Source organism: Bos taurus, chromosome 29 (genome assembly GCF_002263795.3).
Source record: "Bos taurus isolate L1 Dominette 01449 registration number 42190680 breed Hereford chromosome 29, ARS-UCD2.0, whole genome shotgun sequence".
NCBI classification, from domain to species: domain Eukaryota; kingdom Metazoa; phylum Chordata; class Mammalia; order Artiodactyla; family Bovidae; genus Bos; species Bos taurus.
The window spans coordinates 44439603-44456366 of NC_037356.1; positions in this window are offsets into that span (position 1 = coordinate 44439603).

Sequence of the window (16764 nt, forward strand, 5' to 3'; positions counted from 1 at the left end):
TAGTTAGCTGGGGGAAGTGACGAAGAAGCTGGACCATGGCAGTTGCCATTTGAAGTTAGATTTAAATTTAAAAAAAGCATAACTAAACTCACAACAATATAGGAAGTACAGACACAATGAGGAAACCCCTGGTTTGTCTTGCAACCTGATTTGTCTTTCTAACCCATCTGAACAAGATTATTACCACCTAAGAAGCCTTCCCATCTAAGTCTTCGGGAACAAGACATGGTTCACAACTCAGAGGAATTTCTTTTGTGTCCAGAATCTGAACCTTCTGAGTTATTTTTTAAACTTAAATTTGCATGTACCAAATCTTTGTCATGACACAAAGATTTTCGTTTATTATTTACTGTCTTTGGAATAAGGGAACACAGGTATGGGAAGATGGTCAAATTATCCTTCTGCTATCACAACAGCATACTGTATACAACATTTTTGTACACAGACTAGTGAATCTTGAATTGTGAAAAGAGTATGTGAACGGTGAGCTAACCCAGATTTCTTGAATGAATGAACAAGTGTTTGCTAGAGTGACTTTCTTCTTGATCGCTCTTTTGTACTTTTGCTCTTTTTGTACAGTTTATCCTCTTGTGTCATCTGTGTAACCAGAAATAAAGAAGTAGGAATTTCGCTGGTGGTCCAGCGGTTGAGAACCCGGCTTCCGATGCAGGGGACGTGAGTCTGATCCCTGGTTGGGGAACCAGGATCCCACTTGCCTCGGGGCAACTGTGCCCGCGCACTGCAGCCACTGAGCCCAAGGGCTCTAGAATCTATGTGCCTGCCATAGAGAAGCCTGCCAGTCACGACTAGAGAAAGCCCGTGTGTGCAACAAAGACCCAGTGCAGCAAAAAAGGAAACAAAAATCCATGAATAAATAAAAATCAAATCAAGAACATTTTCCACTTGGTACATGGGTTTGGAGGTGCAGTTGGAAAATAACCAGTACCAGAGATTTCAGGGGAAAGTTCCCTCTCCTCTGAGAGAGAGATCCAGGAACAGAAAGACCTGCTCTCTTTCTCCTCTGAATATTGTGATGCGTGCATGCATGCTTAGTCGCTTCAGTCGTGTCCAACTCTTTGCAACCTAATGCACTATAGCTGGCTAGGCTCCTCCGCCCATGGAATTTTCCAGGCAAAAATGCTGGAGTGGGATGCCATGCCTTCCTCCAGGAGATCTTCCCGACCCAGGGATTGAACACACTTCTCGTGTGTCTCCTGTGTTGGCAGGCGGGTTTTTTACCACTAGGGCCACCTGGGAAGCCTTGAATATTGTTAACCTGGGCGCAGTGTTTGGAACCACCGAAGTCAGCTTCTCCCATTCAAATGATGAACCGCATGCTAAGCCTGGCAGAACAGAGAGATGGGGAGATTCTGAGTCCTTGATGATATCCTCAGAAGTCTCAATCAATCACCCTTCCTCTGGATCTCCGTGTCTGTGAAATACTCAGTTCAGTTCAGTCGCTCAATTGTGTCTGACTCTTTGCGACCCCATGGACTGCAGCACGCCAGGCTTCCCTGCCCACCACCAACTCCTGGAGCTTGCTCAAACTCATGTTCATTGACTTGGTGATGTCATCCAACTATCTCATCCTCCATCATCCCCTTCTCCTCCTGCCTTCAATCTTACCCAGCATACTTGAACCCTGAACTTCTAGATGTTCAAGCAGGATTTAGAAAAGGCAGAGGGTGTGAAATACTACATTTGATTATTTTTAAGTCACTTTGAGCTGATTTTCTTTTACTTACAGATGAGCACATAGTTCATGGAAAATGGTGAGCTCCCTGAAGTGGTTTCTCAGTCAGTCAGTTCAGTCACTCAGTCGTGTCCGACTCTTTGCGACCCCATGAATCTCAGCACGCCAGGCCTCCCTGTCCATCACCAACTCCCAGAGTTCACTCAAACTCATGTCCATCGAGTCAGTGATGCCATCCAGCCATCTCACCCTCTGTTGTCCCCTTCTTCTCCTGCCCCCAATCCCTCCCAGCATCAAGGTCTTTTCCAATGAGTCAACTCTTCGCATGAGGTGGCCAAAGTATTGGAGTTTCAGGTTCAACATCAGTCCTTCCAATGAATATTCAGGACTGATCTCCTTTAAGATGGACTGGTTGGATCTCCTTGCAGTCCAAGGGACTCTCAAGAGTCTTCTCCAACACCACAGTTCAAAAGCATCAATTCTTCAGCACTCAGCTTTCTTCACAGTCCAACTCTCACATCCATACATGACCACTGGAAACACCATAGCCTTGACTAGATGGACCTTTGTTGGCAAAATAATATCTCTGCTTTTGGATATGCTATCTAGGTTGGTCATAACTTTCCTTCCAAGGAGTAAGCGTCTTTTAACCTCATGGCTGCAGTCACCATCTGCAGTGATTTTGGAGCCCCCCAAAATAAAATCTGACACTGTTTCCATTGTTTCCTCATCTATTTCCCAAGAAGTGATGGGACCAGATGCCATGATCTTCGTTTTCTGAATGTTGAGCTTAAAGCCAACTTTTTCACTCTCCTCTTTCACTTTCATCAAGAAACTTTTTAGTTCCTCTTCACTTTCTGCCATAAGGGTGGTATCATCTGCCTATCTGAGGTTATTGATATTTCTCGCAGCAATCTTGATTCCAGCTTGTGCTTCTTCCAGCCCAGCATTTCTCATGATGTACTCTGCATATAAGTTAAATAAGCAGGGTGACAATATACATCCTTGACATGCTCCTTTTCCTATTTGGAACCAGTCTGTTGTTCCATGTCCAGTTCTAACTGTTGCTTCCTGACCTGCATATAGGTTTCTCAAGAGGCAGGTGGTCTGGTATTCCCATCTCTTTTAGAATTTTCCACAATTTATTGTGATCCAGACAGTCAAAGGCTTTGGCATAGTCAATAAAGCAGAAATAGATGTTTTTCTGAAACTCTCTTGCTTTTTCAATGATCTAATGGATGTTGGCAATTTAATCTCTGGTTCCTCTGCCTTTTCTAAATCCAGCTTGAACATCTGGAAGTTCAGGGTTCACGTATTGCTGAAGCCTGGCTTGGAGAATTTTGAGCATTACTTAACTAGCGTGTGAGATGAGTGCAATTGTACGGTAGTTTGAGCATTCTTTGGCATTGCCTTTCTTTGCGATTGGAATGAACACTGACCTTTTCCAGTCCTGTGGCCACTGCTGAGTTTTCCAAATTGGCTGGCATATTGAGTGCAGCACTTTCACAGCATCATCTTTCAGGATTTGGAATAGCTCAACTGGGATTCCATCACCTCCACTAGCTTTGTTCATAGTGATGCTTTCTAAGGCCCACTTGATTTCACATTCCAGGATGTCTGGCTCTAGGTGAGTGATCACATCATCGTGATTATCTGGGTCGTGAAGCTCTTTTTTGTACAGTTCTCCTGTTTATTCTTGCCACCTCTTCTTAATATCGTCTGCTTCTGTTAGGTCCATACCATTTCTCTCACTTATTGAGCCCATCTTTGCATGAAATATTCCCTTGGTATCTCTAATTTTCTTAAAGAGATCTCTAGTCTTTCCCATTCTGTTGTTTTCCTCTATTTCTTTGCATTGATCAAAAATTCTATGGATTCAAACTTTTCTGTGTAAGAGTGGTACCTGTGAAACCTAATAATATAAAAAAATTTTTTGGCTTCACTCTGTGGCTTGCAGGATCTTAGATTCCTGACCAGGGCTCTAACCTGGGTCCCAGCAGTGAAAGGGCAGAGTCCTAACAACTAGACCATCAGGGAATTCCCCTAATGATACAAATTCAGAACCTGGTAAATATTAATTCTGAGAATGCTGCATAGAATGCTGCTGCTGCTGCTGCTAAGTCTCTTCAGTCATGTCCGACTCTGTGGAACCCCATAGATGGCAGCCCACCAGGCTCCGCCGTCCCTGGGATTCTCTAGGCAAGAACACTGGAGTGGGTTGCCATTTCCTTCTCCAGTGCATGAAAGTGAAAAGTGAAAGGGAAGTCGCTCAGTCGTGTCCGACTCCTAGCAAGCCCATGGACTGCAGCCCACCAGGCTCCTCCATCCATGGGATTTTCCAGGCAAGAGTACTGGAGTGGGGTGCCATTGCCTTCTCCGGCTGCATAGAATAGTGAACTATTATAAGTCAAGTTTTGAGCAGACCATAATTTATTGTCACCATGATTGACTGTCGTAGGGAAAATCATGGGGTCTGTGGTGAGTTAACTGCATTTGTGGCCCCTATTTTTGGCCTCTCTGGATTCACACTATTTGCCCTGAAACTCTGTAGTCTCCTCTCACTCCGATGCTGGGTTGAAACTTGTGACTGGCTTAACTACCAACGCCACCGAGTCTCCCACAACAAACAGCAACACGCATGTGCTCGGTCATGTCCGACTCTCTGGGCTGCAGAGAGCCCATGTCTGACCCCATGGGCTGCAGCCCGCCAGGCTCCTCTGTCCATGGAATTTCCCAGGCAAGCATACTGGAGTAGGTTGCCATTTCCTTCTCCAGGGGATCTTCCCGATCCAAGGACTGAACCCGCATCTCTTGCATCTCCTGCTTGGCAGGTGGATCCTTTACCACTAGTGCTACCTGGGAAGCCCGTGACTGGCTTGACCGTATAGAATGTGGACAAGGTCACACAGCACCATGCCTTGGCCTCGAAAGGCATCGTGTGCCATTTCTCTCTAGCAACCCTGCCATCAGTCCATGTGGTCGCAAAGAGTTGGGCACGATTGAGCGACTGAACTGAACTGAACTGAACGCTGCCATCTTCGTGTGGACAAGCCCAGCTCGGGTGCTGGAGGATGAGAAATCACGTGGAGGAGAATCCATCCCATTCAAGACTATACTGGACCAGCCTACAGTCAGCTTATCCCCAGACACGTGGGAGATCCAAGCCAACATCAGCAGAGCTGCCTTCCCAACCCACCGCTGACCACTGAATACATCCCAGGCCAGAACTGCCCAGCTAATCGAGAGACTTGTGTGCAATAACAAATGTGCAATGTTTTAAACTACCACTTTTGCGGGTTGTTTGTTATAAAGCACTAACTAACTGATACAGAACCTCAAGGATGAACAAATCTCAGCAGATACAATGTACAAAGGTTGGCCCCACTGACTGTAGGAATAAGGTGGAGATTTTTATCTTCAACCAGTGGCCTCCCTACACCATGTGAAATGGTTGGCCTATAAGAATTTACTGACACAGCTCCAACTGAAAATGCTGATGAACTTCCTTAGTGGCACAATGGATAGGAATCCACCTGCCAATGCTGGGGATGTGGGTTCGATCCCTGGTCTGGGGAGATTCCACATGACTTGGAGCAACTAAGCCCAACTACTGAAGCCCATGCACTTAGAGCCTGTGCTCTCCAGCAGGAGAAACCGCCACAATGAGAAGCCCATGCACGGCAATTAGAGAGTAGCCCTCACTCACCGCAACTAGAGAAAGCCCGTGTACAGCAATGAAGACCCAGTGCAGCCGAAAATAAAAAAATAAATAAATTTTTCAAAAGTTTAAAAAGAGACTGCTCATGAGACAGTTCTCAGCTCCTCCTGGTGGAAATCAGAACCAAACAGCCGTGGAAAACCACACCTGAGAGGCACACCCTGGTGGCCATCCCTGGGAGCCACTCAGGGACAGATATGGGGTTGGGGGAACTAGCACACAGATGACTATAACCCCATGGTGGAATGGTGAGTGGATGAGGAGCTTACCAATTAGTCCTCCCGCTATAGACCTTCTGGGGCGAAGCTCTGTTCCAGAGGACATTCATGTCAAGAGGCAGAAAGGGTCTATATGGACAACCGTAAACATACTTTGTAAGAGAAAATTTGGGGTCAGAGAGAACACCCTAACATCAGTCAGCAGTTGGAGGATACAGTAGGAAAGCATTCCGGATGGATTTTTCTAACCCTTTCAGAACTGCCACCATGGCAGCCGATCCTGTTAATGAGCTTGCAGGAAAACAGCAGAGGCATCCAGGATGGGAGGAAGGGGCTCACTGAGTTGCATCCCTTGAATGTGACAGGATGGCCATCGACAGGCCTTACTGTCACCCTCATGGGCACGACGTGCCTTGTAGCCTGTGGTTCAGTGTAAATCCTGAAACACCTAAACCACACTGGTAGCGGCGCTTTTAGCTTCAGACATTGTGACCACCAGCCCCTTGAAGTCCCTTTAACAGTTAGCACTCCAACTTTCGGCATCCTCGAAGAATAATGGGGAAGACAGGAGCTGTGGCTGCAGTACAAGGTTCGAATCTCCATGAGATTTCCACTTGAAAACAGAGCAACTAGTTAACAAAACCCAATCATGTGGGAAATTTTTACAACAAAACTAGATAATACAATGATCCCTTCACCCCGAAATACATGTCCGTGGGAACGAACTACCAACAGTTCCCAGGGATTTTCATGGACACAGCATCTCTGCAGATTAAGCAAGAAAGCATAGACCTGAGAACAGTTATTCTCTGGAAAGTTCGAGGTCAATTTTAAAGCATCAAGCTGACATTAAAATGTTTTCACCCCAATAGTGGATGATAGCAAGGGGCCCAGAATGAGCAGGAAGACGACATTATAAGAGAATGACACAGGACTTCCCTGGCAGTCCAGTGGTTAAGACTCCGCACTTCCACTGCAGAGGGTGTGGGGTCAATCCCGGGTTGGGAAGCTAAGATCCAACATGCCCTGTGGTATGTCAAAAAAAGAAAGAAAGAAAAAGAAGATAATAATACAGTCTGAATATATCCATGAGAAAAACTGGACCATCTAGGTCCTATGTACTCTCAGAACCTCGGGAGGTAGGGGAGGGTCCCTGGCCCTCTCCTGACCTCCAGCTGCTCCAGTGTCCACGGAGGACGAGGCCTGGATGAGCTGGTTCCTCAGTCTCTCTTGCAAAGGGGTAAAGTCTCAGAGGGATGTGCTCGACTCCTTGTGATCCAGCCACCTCATCCTAAAATGCCTGAAACAGGGACGTAGAGGCCTGGGGTCTCTCCATGACTGCTCAAAGTTTGAGCAAAACATTCCACTTCTCTGGGTCTCAGTCTCGCTATCTGTAAAATGGGAATCATTTTAATGAGTGCTGCTCTGCTTATGTCAAGAGGCTATGAGCTGAGGACGTCCCCGGTGGTCTCATGGCTAAGACTTGACACTCCCAACACAGAGGGGCCTGGGTTCCACCCCTCGTGGAACTAGATCCTGCATGCTGCAACTAGATGACCCAGGATGCTGCAACTTAAAAAAAAAGTGTGTGTGGGGGGGAGTTCCCATAAGTGAAAAAAGAGTTCACATGCCGAAACTAAAGATTAAAGACCCTGTGTGCCACAACTAAAGGTGGCACAACCAAATAAATAAAAATAACTTTAAAAAAGAGACTAAAAAATAAATAAGTAAAAGGAGGCTATGATTTGGATCAAAAGAGACCACAAGCTTGTAAGTGAATGGGTCACCAGCGCTTTTCACAAAGTCATGAGTTTAGGCGGTGGTTCTGCCCCTTACAGCTGTGGGATCTTAGACAAGCCCAACTTCTCTCAGCCTGCTTTTCTCACCTGGAAGATGTCGTATCCTTCATCAGCAGCAGCATCAGCTTCACCAACTGCATTCCAAGGTTGGCTGAGAATGAAATGAAGTGATATGTGGAAAGCCCTTGGCAGCAATCGACACACTGAGAGCATTCACTAAATGTTAACTACTGATGCTGTGATGCTTTTGTTCAGTTCAGTTCAATTCAGTCGTGTCTGACTCTTTGCAACTCCATGGACTGCAGCGCACCAGACTTCCCTGTCCATTACCAGCTCCCTGAGCTTGCTCAAATTCATGTCCATCAAGTCGGTGATGCCATCCAACTATCTCATCCTCTATTGTCCCCTTTCCTACCTTCAATCTTTCCCAGCATCAGGGTCTTTTCCAATGAGTCAGTTCTTTGCATCAGATGACCAAAGTATTGGAGCTTCAGCTTCAGTATCAGTCCTTCCAGTAAATATTCAGGATTGATTTCCTTTAAGATTGACTGGTTTGATCTCCTTGCAGTCCAAGGGACTCTCAAGAGTCTTCTCCAACACCACAGTTCAAAAGTATCAATTCTTGGGCGCTCAGCTTTCTTTATGGTCCAACTCTCACATCTGTACGTGACTACTGGAAAAACTACAGCTTTGACTAGACGGACCTTTGTCAGCAAAGTAATGTCTCTGCTTTTTAATATGCTGTCTAGTTCGGTCATAGCTCTTCTTCCAAGGAGCAAGCCTCTTTTAATTTCATGTCTGCAGTCACCATCTGCAGTGATTTTGGAGCCCCCAAAAATAAAGTCGGTCACTGTTTCCATTGTTTCCCCATCTATTTGCCATGAAGTGGTGGGACCAGATGCTATGACCTTAGTTTTCTGAAATTTGAGTTGTAAGCAAACTTTTTCACTCTCCTCTTTCACTTTCATCAAGAGGCTCTTTAGTTCTTCACTTTCTGCCATAAGGGTGGTGTCATCTGCATATCTGAGATTATCTTTTTTTTTTGCATATCTGAGATTATTGATATTTCCCCCAGCAATCTAGATTCCAGCTTGTGCTTCATCCAGTCCAGCATTTCTCATGATGTACTCTGCATATAAGTTAAATAAACAAGGTGACAATATACAGCCTTAATGTATTCCTTTCCCAACTTGGAACCAGTCTGTTGTTCCATGTCCAGTTCTAACTGTTGCTTTTGACCTGCATACAGATTTCTCAGGAGGCAGGTCAGGTGGTCTGGTATTCCCATCACTTGAAGAATTTTCCACTGTTTGTTGACTGCAGCCATGAAATTAAAAGACACTTACTCCTTGGAAGGAAAGTTATGACCAACCTAGATAGCATATTCAAAAGCAGAGACATTACTTTGCCAACAAAGGTCCATCTAGTCAAGGCTATGGTTTTTCCTGTGGTCATGTATAGATGTGAGAGTCGGACTGTGAAGAAGGCTGAGTGCCGAAGAATTGATGCTTTTGAACTGTGGTGTTGGAGAAGACTCTTGAGAGTCCCTTGGACTGCAAAGAGATCCAAACAGTACATTCTGAAGATCAGCCCTGGGATTTCTTTGGAAGGAATGATGCTAAAGCTGAAACTCCAGTACTTTGGCTACCTCATGTGAAGAGTTGACTCATTGGAAAAAACTCTGATGCTGGGAGGGATTGGGGGCAGGAGGAGAAGGGGACAACAGAGGATGAGATGGCTGGATGGCATCACTGACTCGATGGATGTGAGTCTGAGTGAACTCCAAGAGTTGGTGATGGACAGGGAGGCCTGGCGTGCTGCGATTCACGGAGTCGCAAAGAGTCGGACACGACTGAGCGACTGAACTGAACTGAACACAGTCAAAGGATTTGGTGTAGTCAATAAAGCAGAAGTAGATGTTTTTTTTTTTTTTTTTTCTGGAACTCTCTTGCTTTTTCAATGATCTAATGGATATTGGCAATTTGATCTCTGGTTCCTCTGCCTTTTCTAAATCCAGCTTGAACATCTGGAAGTTCACAGTTCACATACTGTTGAAGCCTGGCTTGGAGAATTTTGAGCATTACTTTGCTAGTATGTGAGATGAGTGCAATTGTGCAGTAGTTTGAACATTTTTTGGCATTGCCTTTCTTTGTGATTGGAATGAAAACTGACCTTTTCCAGTCCTGTGGCTACTGTTGAGTTTTCCAAATTTGCTGGCATATGAGTGCAGCACTTTCACAGCATCATCTTTTAGGATTTGAAATAGCTTACCTGGAATTCCATCACCTCCACTAGCTCTGTTTGTAGTGATGCTTCCTAAGGCCCACTTGACTTTGCATTCCAGGATGGCTAGCTCTAGGTGGGGGATCACACCATCGTGGTTATCTGGGTCATAAAGGTCTTTTTTTGTATAGTTCTTCTGTGTATTCTTGCCACCTTGTTTTAATATCTTCTGCTTTTGTTAGGTCCATACCATTTCTGTCCTTTATTGTGCCCATCTTTGCATGAAAGTTTCCCTTGCTATCTCTGATTTTCTTGAAGAGCTCTCTAGTCTTTCCCATTCTATTGCTTTCCTCTATTTCTTTGCATTGATCACTGAAGAAGGCTTTCTTATCTCTCCTTGCTATTCTTTGGAACTCTGGATTCAAATACCCATTTGAATGGGTATATCTTTCCTTTTCTCCTTTGCCTTTCACATCTCTTCTTTTCTTGGCTATTTGTAAGGCCTTCTCAGACAACCATTTTGCCTTTTTTGCATTTCTTTTTCTTGGAGATGGTCTTGATCACTGCCTCCTGTACAATGTCACAAACCTCCCTCCATAGCTCTTCAGGCACTCTGTCTATCAGATCTAATCCCTTGAATCTATTTGTCACTTCCACTGTATAATCATAAGGGATTTGATTTAGGTCATACCTGAATGGTCTAGTGGTTTCCCCTACTTTCTTCAATTTAGGTTCGAATTTCACAATTAGGAGTTCATGATCTGAGCTACAGTCAGCTCCTAGTCTTGTTTTTGCTGACTGTATAGAGCTTCTCCATCTTTGGCTGCAAAGAATGCAATCAATCTGATTTCGGTATTGACCATCTGGTGCTGTTCATGTGTAGAGTCTTCTCTTGTGTTGTTGGAAGAAGGTGTTTGCTATGACCAGTGCATTCTCTTGGCAAAATTCTGTTAGCTTTTGCCCTGCTTCATTTTGTACTCCCAAGCCAAACTTGCCTGTTACTCCAGGTATCTCTTGACTTCCTACTTTTGCATTCCAGTCCCCTATAATGAAAAGGACATCTTTTTTGGGTGTTAGTTCTAAAAGGTCTTGTAGGTCTTCGTAGAACCATTCAACTTCAGCTTCTTCAGCATTAGTGGTCGGGGCATAGACTTGGATTACTGTTATATTGAATGGTTTGCCTTGGAAACGAACAGAGATCATTCTGATCATTTTTGAGACTGCATCCAAATACTGCATTTCGGACTCTTTTGTTGACTATTAGGGCTACTCAATTTATTCTAAGGGATTCTTGCCCACAGTAGTAGATATAATGGTCATATGAGTTTAATTCACCCATTCCAGTCCATTTTAGTTTGTTGAATCCTAAAATGTAGATGTTCACTCTTGCCATCTCCTGTTTGAGCACTTCCAATTTGCCTTGATTCATGGACCTAACATTCCAGGTTCCTATTCAATATTGCTCTTTACAGCATCAGACTTTACTTCCATCACCAGTCACATTCACACCTGGACATTGTTTTTGCTTTGACTCCATCTCTTCATTCTTTCTGGAGTTATTTCTCCACTCTTCTCTGGTAGCATATTGGGCACCTACTGACCTGGGGAGTTCATCTTTCAGTGTCCTATCTTTTTGCCTTTTCATACTGTTCATGGGGTTCTCAAGGCAAGAATACTGAAGTGGTTGGCCATTCCCTTCTCCAGTGGATCCTATTTTGTCAGAACTCTCCATCATGACCCGCCCATCTTGGGTGGCCCTACATGGCATGGCTCATAGTTTCATTGAGTTAGACAAGGCTGTGGTCCATGTGATCAGATTGGTTAGTTTTCTGTGATAGTGGTTTCCAGTCTGTCTGCCCTCTGATGGAGAAGGATAAGAGGCTTAAGGAAGCTTCCTGATGGGAGACATTGACTGTGGGGGAAACTGGGTCTTGTTCTGATGGCGAGGCCATGCTCAGTAACTCTTTAATCCAATTTTCTGTTGATGGGCGGAGCTGTGTTCACTTCCTGCAGTTTGACCTAAGATCAAACTCTGGTGGGGGTGATGAAGATAATGATGAACTCCATTGTTCACTGTGGTCTTATTTGGGGGGGTGTTGAATCTGAGCTTTTATTTCCTTCTGGCTCATCACTCTACCATGCTTTCTTCCATTGTTAATTATTTTTTAATTTATTTTTAACTGGAGGATAGTTGCTTTACAGTGTTGTGTTGGTTTCTGCCATCAGCATGAATCGGCCATAGGTATACACATATCCCCACCCTCTTGAACCTCCCTCTCACCTCCCACCTCTCCAGGTTGTCGCAAAGCATGGGTTGAGCTCTCTGTGTCATACGGCGAATTCCCACTGGCTATCCATTTTTGGGCTTCCCTTATGGGCTTTCTGGTAGCTCAGTAAGTAAAGAATCTGCCTGCAGTGTAGGAGACATGGGTCGGTAAGATCCCCTGGAGAAGGAAATGGCTACCCACTCCAGTATCCTTGCCTGGGAAATCCCATGGACAGAGGGCTGCAATCCACGGGGTCACAAAGAGTCAGGCACGATGGAGAGACTAACACTTCCACTTTCTTGTGGCTCAGCTGGTAAAGAATCCACCTGCAATGCGGGAGACCTGGGTTCAATCCTGGGTTTGGAAGATCCCCTGGAGAAGCGAAAGGCTACCCACTCCAGTATTATGGCCTGGAGAATCCCATGGGCTATATAGTCCATAGGGTCACAAAGAGTTGGACATGACTGAGTGACTTTCACTTCACTTCATTTGTTTTACATATAGTATGTTTCAGTGGTACTCTGTCCCACTCTCTCCCTCCCTGGCTGTGTCCATAAGTCTGTTCTCTATGTATGAGTCTCTATTCCTGCCCTGCAAATACGTTCATCAGTACCATTTTTCTAGATTCCACATATATGTGTTAATATACAATATCTATTTTTCTCTTCTGACCTACTTCACTCTGTATAATAGGCTCTAGCTTCATCCACCTCGCTAGAACTGACTCGAATTCATTGCTTTTATGAGCAATATTCCCTCGCATGTATGTACTACAACTTCTTTATCCATTCATCCGTTGATGGACATCTAGATCGCTTCCGCGTTCTGGCCATTGTAAATAATGCTGCAATGAACATTGGAATGCATGTGTCTTTCAGAATTGCGATTCTCAGGGTATAGCTCAGTAGTGAGATTTCTGGGTCAGATGGTCATTTTATTCCTAGTTTTTAAAGAAGTTTCCATACTATTCTCCATAGTTACTCCATGCTGTTCTCTGTAGTGGCTTCACTGGGGTCTTGAAGACTGAGATCTTTTATGCTCTTCCCTCTCACAAACGGCAGAGGGCGACATAGACGGCGAGACCCCAGCCACAGCACGCCAGACGCAGCGACATTACCCGCCACGCGGTGGCGCTAAGCCACACGATGTCCGATTTTCCGCAGAGTTTGGGGCGCAGAAGAGAGGTGACGGGTGAGAGGGTAGATGAGGGTAAAGGGGAACCCTGGGAGCCTAGGACGTCTGAACAAAAGGATCAGGGGTCCCTGAATGGACTGAGTAGCGCCCGCGTTCCCAAGACATAGTAGAATCAGGAGGGAATGAATGGGTCTTGGAGTCTTTTGAATACGAGGGCGCCCCCTTCCTCCCCTCGCCGGGTCTGCAACCCCTTTCCTGGCGCAGTTTCTCAGCCTGGACGCCTGAGAGACCGAGCGCGCGCGCTCCCCCCTTCTTCGCTGTAGCTCATTCATCTGCGGCCGCGGCACGCCGTTGCTATGGAGACCTGATGCAGGCGGTGGGGAGGGAGGCCCCGGGTGACGTCTGCGATGCTCGCAGCTCATCTCTCGCGGCCTCCCAGTTCTTGCCTATTTTGGAAGAGAGCCGCAGCCCTTCTGCTGATGCGCGCGCGCTGGCGCCTTTTAAAGGCAACCGGCGGAGTGGCGGCTCAGCCAGAGCCCGAGAGCTGCCCCCGCCCCCGAGCCGCGAGCCCCGGGGCCTGGGCCCGGGAAGCCTCCGGGGCCGTGCCCCACCCCCTCCCCAATCTTAGCGCCCTCAACCCACTTTGGGGACATTCCAACCTTGGAGAAAGGAGGGCCTGCCGTTGCCTCCTCCCTTCAGCCCCGCCCCCCCCACTCTCCATTTCCCTCCAACGGGCAGACTCTCCTTCCATAGGAGCCTTGGAAGGAAACAAAACGCCAGGCCTAGAGCGTTTGAGGATCCTCTCTGGACAAGGCCACTGAGTGAAAATGCCAGGTGAGGACTTCGCTGCTAGCTGGGCCACCCTGGGTCTCTGAAGACCCATGCTGCCTCCAGCTGCCTGCCTTAGTCTTTTTCTCCTTGGGGACAGCCTGAGGTCAGGTTAGGATCCTAGCTGGAAGGACCCTCAGCAGTTCCTCCAATCCTCTCATTAGACTGAAAGAGAAATAGGCCCAGAGAAGTGTAGGGACTTGCCCAAGGTCACATGGCGTGTTCCTGGATGACATGGGCCAGAGCCCAGGGATGCTGACTTCCTAGCCAAAGTCGTTCCCCCTGGGGCTTAATGTGGAAAACAGCTGGCACGGTGTGCCAATCTCCAGTTCCTGCCCTGTACCCAACCGAGGGGACAGACAACTCTCACGACAGTAGCACCAGCTGCTTTGTTTTCCCAGCAGAGTCCAGACCTAGGTAGACTTTCTGGACGGATGATTACTTCAGACAGGCTTCTGGATCCTGTGGACTCCATGACCAAACAACCAGGTGGCTGCTTACAAACATCTGCTGCCATCAGAAACTTCTGGCAACCCACCAGCTCTTTGGAACTTTCTGGAGCCAGACCTTCTCCATACTGCTTACAGCTGGCTTCTGGATGGAGGCGTGGCCTGCAAGCTCTGGCTGGGGTCGCCAGAGCCCTGTGGACCCAGCTCTTTGAACTCCTCCCACCCAATGCTGATGATGCCTACATTCTCTCTGCAACACCTGCAGGGGTGTTTGACCAGGACGCACTGAAGACAGCTGTGAAGTACTTGCCCATGCCCAAGTATGCATGGAACTGCGTAGGTTCCAGACATCTCTGGGTCCCTACTCTGGACCAGGGCTGGGGACCCAAAGGTGGGTATGATCCAGCCCAATGGTGAGCACCAAGTCTGGCAAAGGAGAGAGGTTCATGTTCTGGAGAAGTTAGCCCTGGACTTAAATGGTTATTTGAAGGGGGCATCCATTGTCAGGGCCACACCTTCAATGCACAGAAGGGGAAACTGAGGCAGCCCTCCAAGAGATGTTATTTGCCAAGGTCACACAGCAAGTCAGTGTGCTATTGAGACTAAGACCCAGAACCCTGCCTCCTGGCCTAGGCTCTCTCTCTCCACCTTGATCTGAGAGACCAGCCTTTGAGAGGTGCTCGGAAGGTCATTGTGCTGTGACTCAGGTTCCTGGTTCAGGCTTCCCCTCTACTAAGGATGGGCCGTGTTGCTCCACCTGAGTTGCTCCAGGTGGATGATCTCTGAGGGGCCCCAACTTAAGTTGTGAGTCTGGGATCCTCTGAGCAGGGTCCCTTGCCAGGCTGTGGATGCTTTCTGTGATGGTCTGCAGGACATTTCTAGGGGGACTTTCTTCCTCCCACCAGACTGAAGCTAAACAATACTGGAAGTAGTAGTTGCTTCAACCACAGGCTGTGCTGACCACCCAAGGATGACCTGGGGTCCGTTTTATACCGCTTGGAACCTATCGGACCCCCCAACGGTGAGTCCCCTAGTGCTCTTAGCACAGACCTGTGAGAATGGCCCCTGGTGGATTGAGTTTGAAGAAGGAAAACCATACCAGTACTTGGCTCCACCTCCCTTGCCCCCCTATATCCACAGGGGCCAGGTTTGCAGGGCCCAGCATGACCCTGATCATCCAAGGCCAAGGACTCGGTCCTTTGGGAGACATCAGGTCCACCCAGACCCTGGCCCTGGGCACATGGGCTCATCCCCACCTGAAGCTGGGTCTCGGCAGCAGCATTGGACTTGCAAAGCCAGAGAGGCACTGGCCAGCTGGGCCCTGGGCCCAGAGATGCTCCGAGTGCCAGAGATGGGAAGGCCCTTCCAAGCCAAGGGGTTCAACCCACTCACCTGTCATTTTGCAAATAGGGGAACTAATGGGGCTTATATAACACCCCAGTAGGCTGGTGGCGGAGCTAGGACCAGAACCCATGACCCATGTCTCCAGACCCTCCTGTCCAGGACTCTTTCCCCTGCATCAAACATGATCCACTGACATCTACACTGAGCCCACCTCCAAGTCATCCCAGACCTTCGAATCCTTGGAGAAGGCTCCTCCAGCCCACCCTTGTCTGCACTGGGTGAGTCAGGAGCCTTCTCCTCAACAAGGTGGTCCTTTCTCCTAAAGCTTCCTAGTGTCCCCTCCCCATTCATCTAGGGCTCATCTTTTCCTGGTTCCAGAAGCTTCTCTGTCAATAGACCATAACTGCTGCTACCCCCTTCTTGCCATGGTTTGACCAACTCCCTGCAGTTCCAGGTTCCCAGGGGGTGGGGGTCATCATTCTTTCTGCTTTGGGGTGGTCTCTGGGTTGCTCCTAGGGCTTCTCTTCTGTCACTGGCCTGGGCCCAGACCTACTGGTCTTCCATGGTCACCCCTACCTTGAATCCCATCAGTCTCTCCTGAGACTTCATGGGACACTCCCTGCAGACTTCCTTTCTGCTGAGCCCAGGTTCCAGTGGAAATAACAATAGCCTGGGTGTCACTGGGCCCCTGTGAGGTGTGTGAATGAGCTAATGCATGATTAGGTATATAAGGCATAGGTAAGTGTCGCATCCATAAACTCTCATGTTACAAGATGCATGAGATGATAACAAGGAAACCCTTGAACCTGGAGCCTACAGTGGCCTAGGCATCTGTGGGGAGAAGCAGTGCGAGGCCCAGGAGGACCTTTAGTAACAGGGAGAGATGGCAGCCATGAGGACAGGTTGACTTCCAGGAAAGTGGCAGGGAGAGCTTGGTCACTGAGCACAGCCAGGGCCTCTGTCCTTGAACTTGCTGAGCTGTGCAGGGGCCAGCCCAGGGAAGGAGTGCACTGGGACCAGCCGGAGCCCCAGGAGGACTTTGTGCGCCTCCCTAGGCTTCTCCAGGCCTCTAGCTGTCATCTCCTCTGCTT